Below are 7,370 nucleotides of genomic sequence, written 5' to 3'. Positions count from 1 at the left end.
TTTTCTAACTATACGACAAAGCGACGCGAGCCTCACGCAGCCCGCAAGGCTTGTGATTGGTCTGCTTACTACATCCCGTCCGGAGTCTAGTTTCCGGTTTCATGCCCCACAATACGCGGAAATCACAGAAGATTTAGAAGAACGAATATGGACCAAATAGATGAGCACTTGGCCGAAGAGATCCGAAAGTATGACCACTTGTATAACCCGTCACTGACTGGCCGATTTGTCCGCCAGAAATAGGCTATGAGGAGCCGGAGTGGCGATCTAAATAAACAGTCAACGAAGAAGAAGACGTCTCTTCTTTGTGTGTTTTGTCTTCGACAAACAACGTTACTCCGCCTAGTGCTCTGGCGGTGAATTGCATTGCAACACGTTAGAGATGCATAAACCAAAACGAGTCCGTCGATGCAACTGCGTGGCCTTCCGTGGTTGCAGTCGCAGGACTATAATTCGGCCTTTAGGCAGATTACAAATTGCAAGCCCAGAGCCCCCCCATCCACTAACGACTCACGCCTGGCCAACGACTTGAACGAGTTTTACTGTCGCTTCGAATGGGAAAGTCCTGAAACCATCCCCCATGACACAACACTACAGCCCATCAGCTGCAGCTCCCCACCAAAGCAAGGGCCTGCACCTCTCCACAACTTCCCACCTCTGAGTCCCTCCCCCTCCTCTACCACAGCGACGACTCTCTCCATCCTGGAGAGGGACGTTAACAGACTCTTCAGGAGACAGAACCCCCACAAAGCAGCCGGCCCAGACTCTGTCTCTCCATCAATCCTGAAGCACTGTGCTGATCAGCTGTCTCCGGTGTTTACTGACATTTTTAACACCTCACTGAAGACATGTCACATACCAGCCTGCTTCAAGACCTCCACCATCATCCCTGTCCCCAAAAAAACCAAGATCGCTGGACTCAACGATTACAGACCCATCGCCCTGACCTCTGTGGTGATGAAGGCATTTGAGCGCCTCATGCTGTTCCACCTCAAAGCCATCACTGACCCTCTCCTGGACCCCTGCAGTTTGCCTACAGAGCCAACGTCTGTAGACGATGCAGTCAACATGGCCCTCCACTTCATCCTCCAGCACCTGGACTCCTCAGGAACCTACACCAGGATCCTGTTTGTGGACTTCAGCTCTGCCTTCAACACTATCATCCCGAATCTGCTACAGGAGAAGCTCTCCCAGCTGAGTGTGCCTGACTCCACCTGCAGGTGGATCACAGACTTCCTGTCTGACAGGAGGTAACGCGTGAGGCTGGGTAAGTATGTCTCTGAATTCAGATCCATTAGCACCGGTTCCCCTAAAGGCTGTGTTCTTTCACCTCTTCTCTTCTCCCTGTATACCAACAGCTGCACCTCCAGTCACCAGTCTGTCAAACTCCTTAAGTTCGCGGATGACACCACCCTCATTGGGCTCATCTCTGATGGGGATGAGTCCGCCTACAGGTGGGAGATTGACCATCTGGTGACCTGGTGTGATCAGAACAACCTGGAGCTCAACGCTCTGAAAACAGTGGAGATGGTTGTGGACTTCAGAAGGAACTCAGCCCCACCCACCCCCATCACCCTGAGAGACGCCCCAGTCGTCACTGCGGAGTCCTTCCGCTTCCTGGGCACCATCATCTCACAGGACCTCAAATGGGAGCTGAACATCAGCTCCATCACCAAAAGAGGTCAACAGAGGATGTACTTACTGCGGCAGCTGAAGAAGTTCAACCTGCCAAAGACAATGATGGTGCACTTCTACACCTGCATCATCGAGTCCATCCTCACCTCCTCCATCACCATCTGGTTCGCTGCTGCCACCGCAAACGACAAAAGGAGGCTGCAGCGTATCATCCGTTCTACTGAGAAGGTGATCGGCTGCAATCTGCCATCTCTACAGGACCTGTTTGCCTCTAGGACCCTGAGGCGTGCAGGCAAGATTGTGGCTGATCCTTCCCACCCGGGTCACAAACTCTTTGAGGTTCTTCCCTCGGGCAGGAGGCTGCGGGCCATCAGGACCAAAACCTCCCGTCACAAGACCAGCTTCTTCCTGGCTGCAGTTGGCCTTATCAACAAGGCCCGGGACCCCCACCTGACTCTGACTTTTATTCAGCCCCCATACCTCAAGGATGTGTTAAATTAACACATTATATCATATCATATTATATTATACTGCATTACATTGCATATTGCAATCGGACACTCTTTACTATTTTGCATTTTGCATGTCACTTTTTACTTCACTTTTTATATCTTTTATCTTTTATATATATTTATTCAGAAATGTTTATGTCAAAATAAATGTTACTTTGTATAAATATTGGAAAAAAGTGAGTAAATAAGAAGTAAACAGTGAGTAAATATATACTGGTTTTCTATTTTTTATTGCTTTTCCTATGTATGTTGTATTTATTGCGTTTTTATGTTATTGCGTTTTTATGTTTCTATGTTCATTGTATGCACTAATTACCAGAGCAAATTCCTTGTAGGTGTAAACCTACTTGGCAATAAAATACTTCTGATTCTGATTCTGATTAAGCAGCTCATTTAAAAACAAATAGTTTGGCGGAATCACTAAATTTGAGATTCACAGATATCTCAGCTATGGAACTTCAGTAAATTCAGATTAAAACATATTTTTATCTTGCAGGCCACCAGTTACAGACGTTGAGACCCTACGGTTGATTGTGCAAAAACAAATGACACAATGTTTTATTACTGGTACTTTTTTCAAAAAGCCAGGAAGTTGCCATATACGTACTTAACAGCCAGACACAGAATAAAGTCTTCTGCCTACTCAGCTTTTATATTATACCAAACTACATGCAAGCCGTAGTATTAAAATCATTACAGTGTTAGAAGTGTTACAGACTCACCTGAGTACTGGGTGACAGAGTGTAGCTTGCTGGAAATAGAGCACTGGGTGACTGACTGACAGAGGTGTTCCCTTTTCAAGTCAGGTGCACTTAAACCTTGGTGGATTGCTTTTAAAAAAGGTGGATTTGACAGGTAGTGGGAGTGGACACGTCTCTGAAGAGGAAACTGAGCACTTGTGAAATTGAAAGCATGCGAGTAGAACATTTGTGTGCGACAGGCAGAGTGCACACACATTTGGATTGCAATTGTATTTGGTGCCACTTTGTGCCAAGTGTCAGAACAAACCCTGAGAGTCCAAAGCTAACAGCTCTGTGAGGTTGTTTATAAACACATTGGTACTTTGAGCTAAGTGCGAACATCAACATGCAGACATGCTAAAGGCTCCTGTATGCTTCTTTTGCATACGAGAAGAGATCCTTCTATTTTCAAACTATGTCACTGTCACTGCCCACATCTATTACGTTGGCATGGTATACATCCACTAGAGGGCAACATATTAGAGTTTCTGACAACAACAAACATGTCGATGCTGTACCTCTTTAGAAAGAGGCCAAAGTGACCGGGGCGAGGTGACATAAAGATCTGTGTATTGTCTCGCAATCTCAATAAGTCGTTCTTCTGAAAGTCCCACCATGGTTGAAGTTTCTTCTTTGTGTCCAATGGCCATCTCGTTTGGACTATTGGCTACACTGCCCCCATGATTTCTATGCGGTATTGCTCCATTGTATCTGTTTAGATCGTATTTGTAAGATTTCAGAAGCTCTGCACAAAGTCTACCAGAAGGAATGCAGAGCACAGACAGACAGCTTAAATAAGAAATAAAGTGAAACTAAACTCAACACCTGGCTAAACAGGATTTACAAACTGCAAACCTTGGATAGAGGACAAAATACAAGTAAAAGGACTCGATACTACAAACCAATAAAACACAATTATAACAATTGACTTCAACTGAAAGAGAGAAAGCCAATCAATGCTAGTCTTTCAGTTGCTTGCATCTTTTATCCCATTAAAGAGGGCCGTCAATGCCAATATTTAGGAATATGAACTGTAACTGATGGTGACACTCACAGTCTGCCACTCTTACTGCTCTTTTCACAATAACAGGACACTTACATCTGCCTTACAGTTTTTCTCAATTGTTAACACACAAAAAGCGAAAATTCTGCACAATTTGCACAACCTTCACTTCATGTACCAATCGCTCGACCCAATTTGGCACTACTTCACACTCCCTTATCTGCATTAGACTCTGACTTTCCTTGTTTACACTCTGATGTCAATTACACATCACCTTGTTGTCAAAACACTACACACAATGTTCAGTTGTTGCACACACTTCTCAAGTAAAATCTCAAAGCATCAACCTACAACACACAAATACTCAAATCTCTAAACATTCAGGTCTGTTGAGCAATTTCACAGCATTTACACAGCCGAACAGGACACTGAAATTGTAGATATGGTTCGTGAGAACAACTCTATCACACTCAGACAAATAAAAACTAGGATCCTGGCTGACCATGCTACATTTAGAAACGTCCAGACCCTCATTGGAGCGTATTCTTCATAGGAATGCCATGCTGATGAAACAAGTGTTCAGGGTCCCATTCGAACGGAACACAGACAGCATCAAGGAGTTATGGTGAGAGTTTGTGCTTGTAAGTATCATACATTCAGCACTGACACATGCATGTATTGTACCTGTAATCCAATATTGTTCCTTTTCTACAGTGTCTCACTGTAGCCCACTGTGTTGACCTCTCTGTGTCCATACTGTAACTTGCATTCTCATGCTGATCCAGGAGCATGACACAGCTCATGTGCTCATTCAACCTGGTGAAGAAGAGGTGAAGGGGCAGAAACGTCATTGGCGTTCGGGCCACTGTTGAGGTCCCTGGCCAGCGTGGTGGGAACATCACAATGTGTGCTGCAATGAATCACCATGGGATGTTGCACCGTCATGCCCACCTAGGGGCCTATAACGCTGCCCGTCTCCTCGTCTTCCTAGATGGCCTGCATGACCTGCTGGATCAATCACGTTGTCATCCGGGACAATGTGAGCTTTCAAGTGCGGGAGTGGTTCCAGGACCACCCACCTTTTTCGATTCTATACCTTCCACCTTATTCTCCTTTCCTGAATCCCATTGAGGAATTATTTTCAGCTTGGAGGTGGAAGGTATATGAACGGAACCCACAGGACCGGGTCCCACTGCTCCAGGCCATGGAGGAGGCCTGTGGCGACGTGAGTGTCGAGGCCTGTCAGCATTGTGTGTGTGGGGTTCTTAGTTGTCTGTGTGCAGTTTTGAGAAAGCCGTTATTGTTTTGAAAAACGTGTGTTAACAATTGTGAAAAACTGTAATTGACAAACCAATAACAACAGAGGCATCCAGCAGCTGTTCTCTGACACTCTGGGACACTAACAGGGAAGTTAAACACCCGGTATCAACATCACTGCCAGATTTCACTTTTTTTGACCACAGCACAACATCAGAATATCAAAGTGACAAGTTCTACTACTGTTTTTGTTATTGTCACATCATGGCTCTTTATCAAGTTGCAGTACATCAAGTCTTTCTACACACTTCTAAACATTACTGTAAATTGAACAGTACTGTCATTCTGGATTAATTTCATTCTACTATAAAGTCTACAGCAACCTGTCAAGATTCTCCCAGTCGTTTGCTATGATCTCTGCTGGTATTATAAAACAAGTGTGGGTGAGCTTTACAGAACTAAAATTAAGCTAGCTGTTTCCTGTGTTGGTGACTCCAATACATTATACAATACAAAAAAAAGAAAGATATGTCTTTGGATCTCCTGCAAATAATATCTGATAGCAGGACACGCGTGCACAGTGGTTGATCTTAGAGATGGACGCCCTGCGACGAGCTGCAGGACTCCTTGATCACAGGCCTGTGAGAAGCAGGCGATCGCAGAGTCAAACTGAATCAACAGCTGAGTCTTATTCGCCTTTTGATGAGGCCTAGAATCCATTTTTTACCAAAGCCAGGACAGGGCTTAATATTAAATGATCCAGTGCAGGTTTCTCAGTATTGTACTGTTTGGCTTTGTAATCGACTCAGCAGGAGAAGGAAGGAATCATTACCATAAAGTGGCTATTGTGATGAGATGCAAATGGAAGTCAAGTTTCATTTCACGTTTTTGGCTCTGAAGGACCAGCCGTCGGCATCAGTCAGTTGACAGGATTTAGATTTATTTGTGCCGATGAGTTAAGAGGGGGTGAGAGAGGGAGAGAGAGAGAGAGAGAGAGAGAGAGAGAGAGAGAGAGAGAGAGAGAGAGAGAGAGAGAATTAGAGTGGGAAAGCTGTGAATGGAGCCAAGTGCTTTTTAGCCAAGTCAATGTTATTGTGGATCAGGTATTTCCCTCAGATGCACGTTGGTTTGTAAATATTGGTCAAGCTGTAGTATACAACACAAATCCAATTACAGTGATTAAACACTCTCACAATGTACAACTTGAAATTCTGTGACATTTTTGAAAGAGTTTTTTCTTGTCACCTACATTCTTGTCAAAGAAGGAAACATAACCAGGCTTCATTGTTTAATTTTCCTTTTCTCAATTATCTTTTGCGATCATACATTCTGCTGACTAAAATAACATCTGCTGCTGTCACATTTTATCATCTGCAGCTTGTTAGCTAAATAATATCAACCGCGTGAGTCGGGAAAAAATGCATCTCTCGTTGACTTTTGATGTCTCCAGCTGTTTGGTTTAATCTTAAAAACACACTTGCTGGCTACATACATTTTATTCTTATTCTATTTTAGGGTAGCTAGTGAGCCACAGGCTTATAGCTCTTATCTTATACGGACACATGTTAAATGAGGCTGTTTTTCTCTAACATAAAGACAAACAGATGAAATACATATATCATTTGGAAAATACCTCTGATAGCAACCAGGATATCTGATGTTACAGCAGTTCAAAGGCAGAGGCTGTGTCTGCTGAATGGGATAACCAGTTATCAGTGGGGATCCTAGACTTTGGATGGCGCCCAGTTTAAGCAACCCATTGAGGCTTTGGTCAGTTGTGCTTGATTAAATGTCAAAATGATTTATTGCAAAATTCAGTTTTCTTCCTGTTTTCACGTTGGGAAGCTTCTGTTCAATCTCTCCTCCAAATTATGTTCTTAACATTTGGAAAGTGAACCATGGTGCCTTGTGATATTTTGTCAGCACAGGTTGATGTGGAATAAGACGTTGTACCAGACCATCTTTTTCTTTGGCTGAGGACAGTGTCTCATCTTCTTTCCCCGCAGCAGCTTCCTTCTCTGGCAGTTGGTACCACCCACACTTCAGACTGTCTATCCGTGCCTCCTCTCTTGTCACTGATAAACATTTGACTGTGATGTCCTTGGCATGTTGTTGAAGGATTGCCCAACGTGACACAGATGAACCAAAAAGATTGTACAATCTCAACAAAATCCCACTGCGGCATCTGTCTGGAGATGAGAGTGGGAGTTCTGCAGAAAACAC

The sequence above is a fragment of the Pleuronectes platessa genome, chromosome 3 (genome assembly GCF_947347685.1).
Source record: "Pleuronectes platessa chromosome 3, fPlePla1.1, whole genome shotgun sequence".
In the NCBI taxonomy this organism is placed as follows: Eukaryota; Metazoa; Chordata; class Actinopteri; order Pleuronectiformes; family Pleuronectidae; genus Pleuronectes; species Pleuronectes platessa.
The sequence above is the reverse complement of the archived record's forward strand: the minus strand, read 5'-3'. Positions refer to the sequence as shown.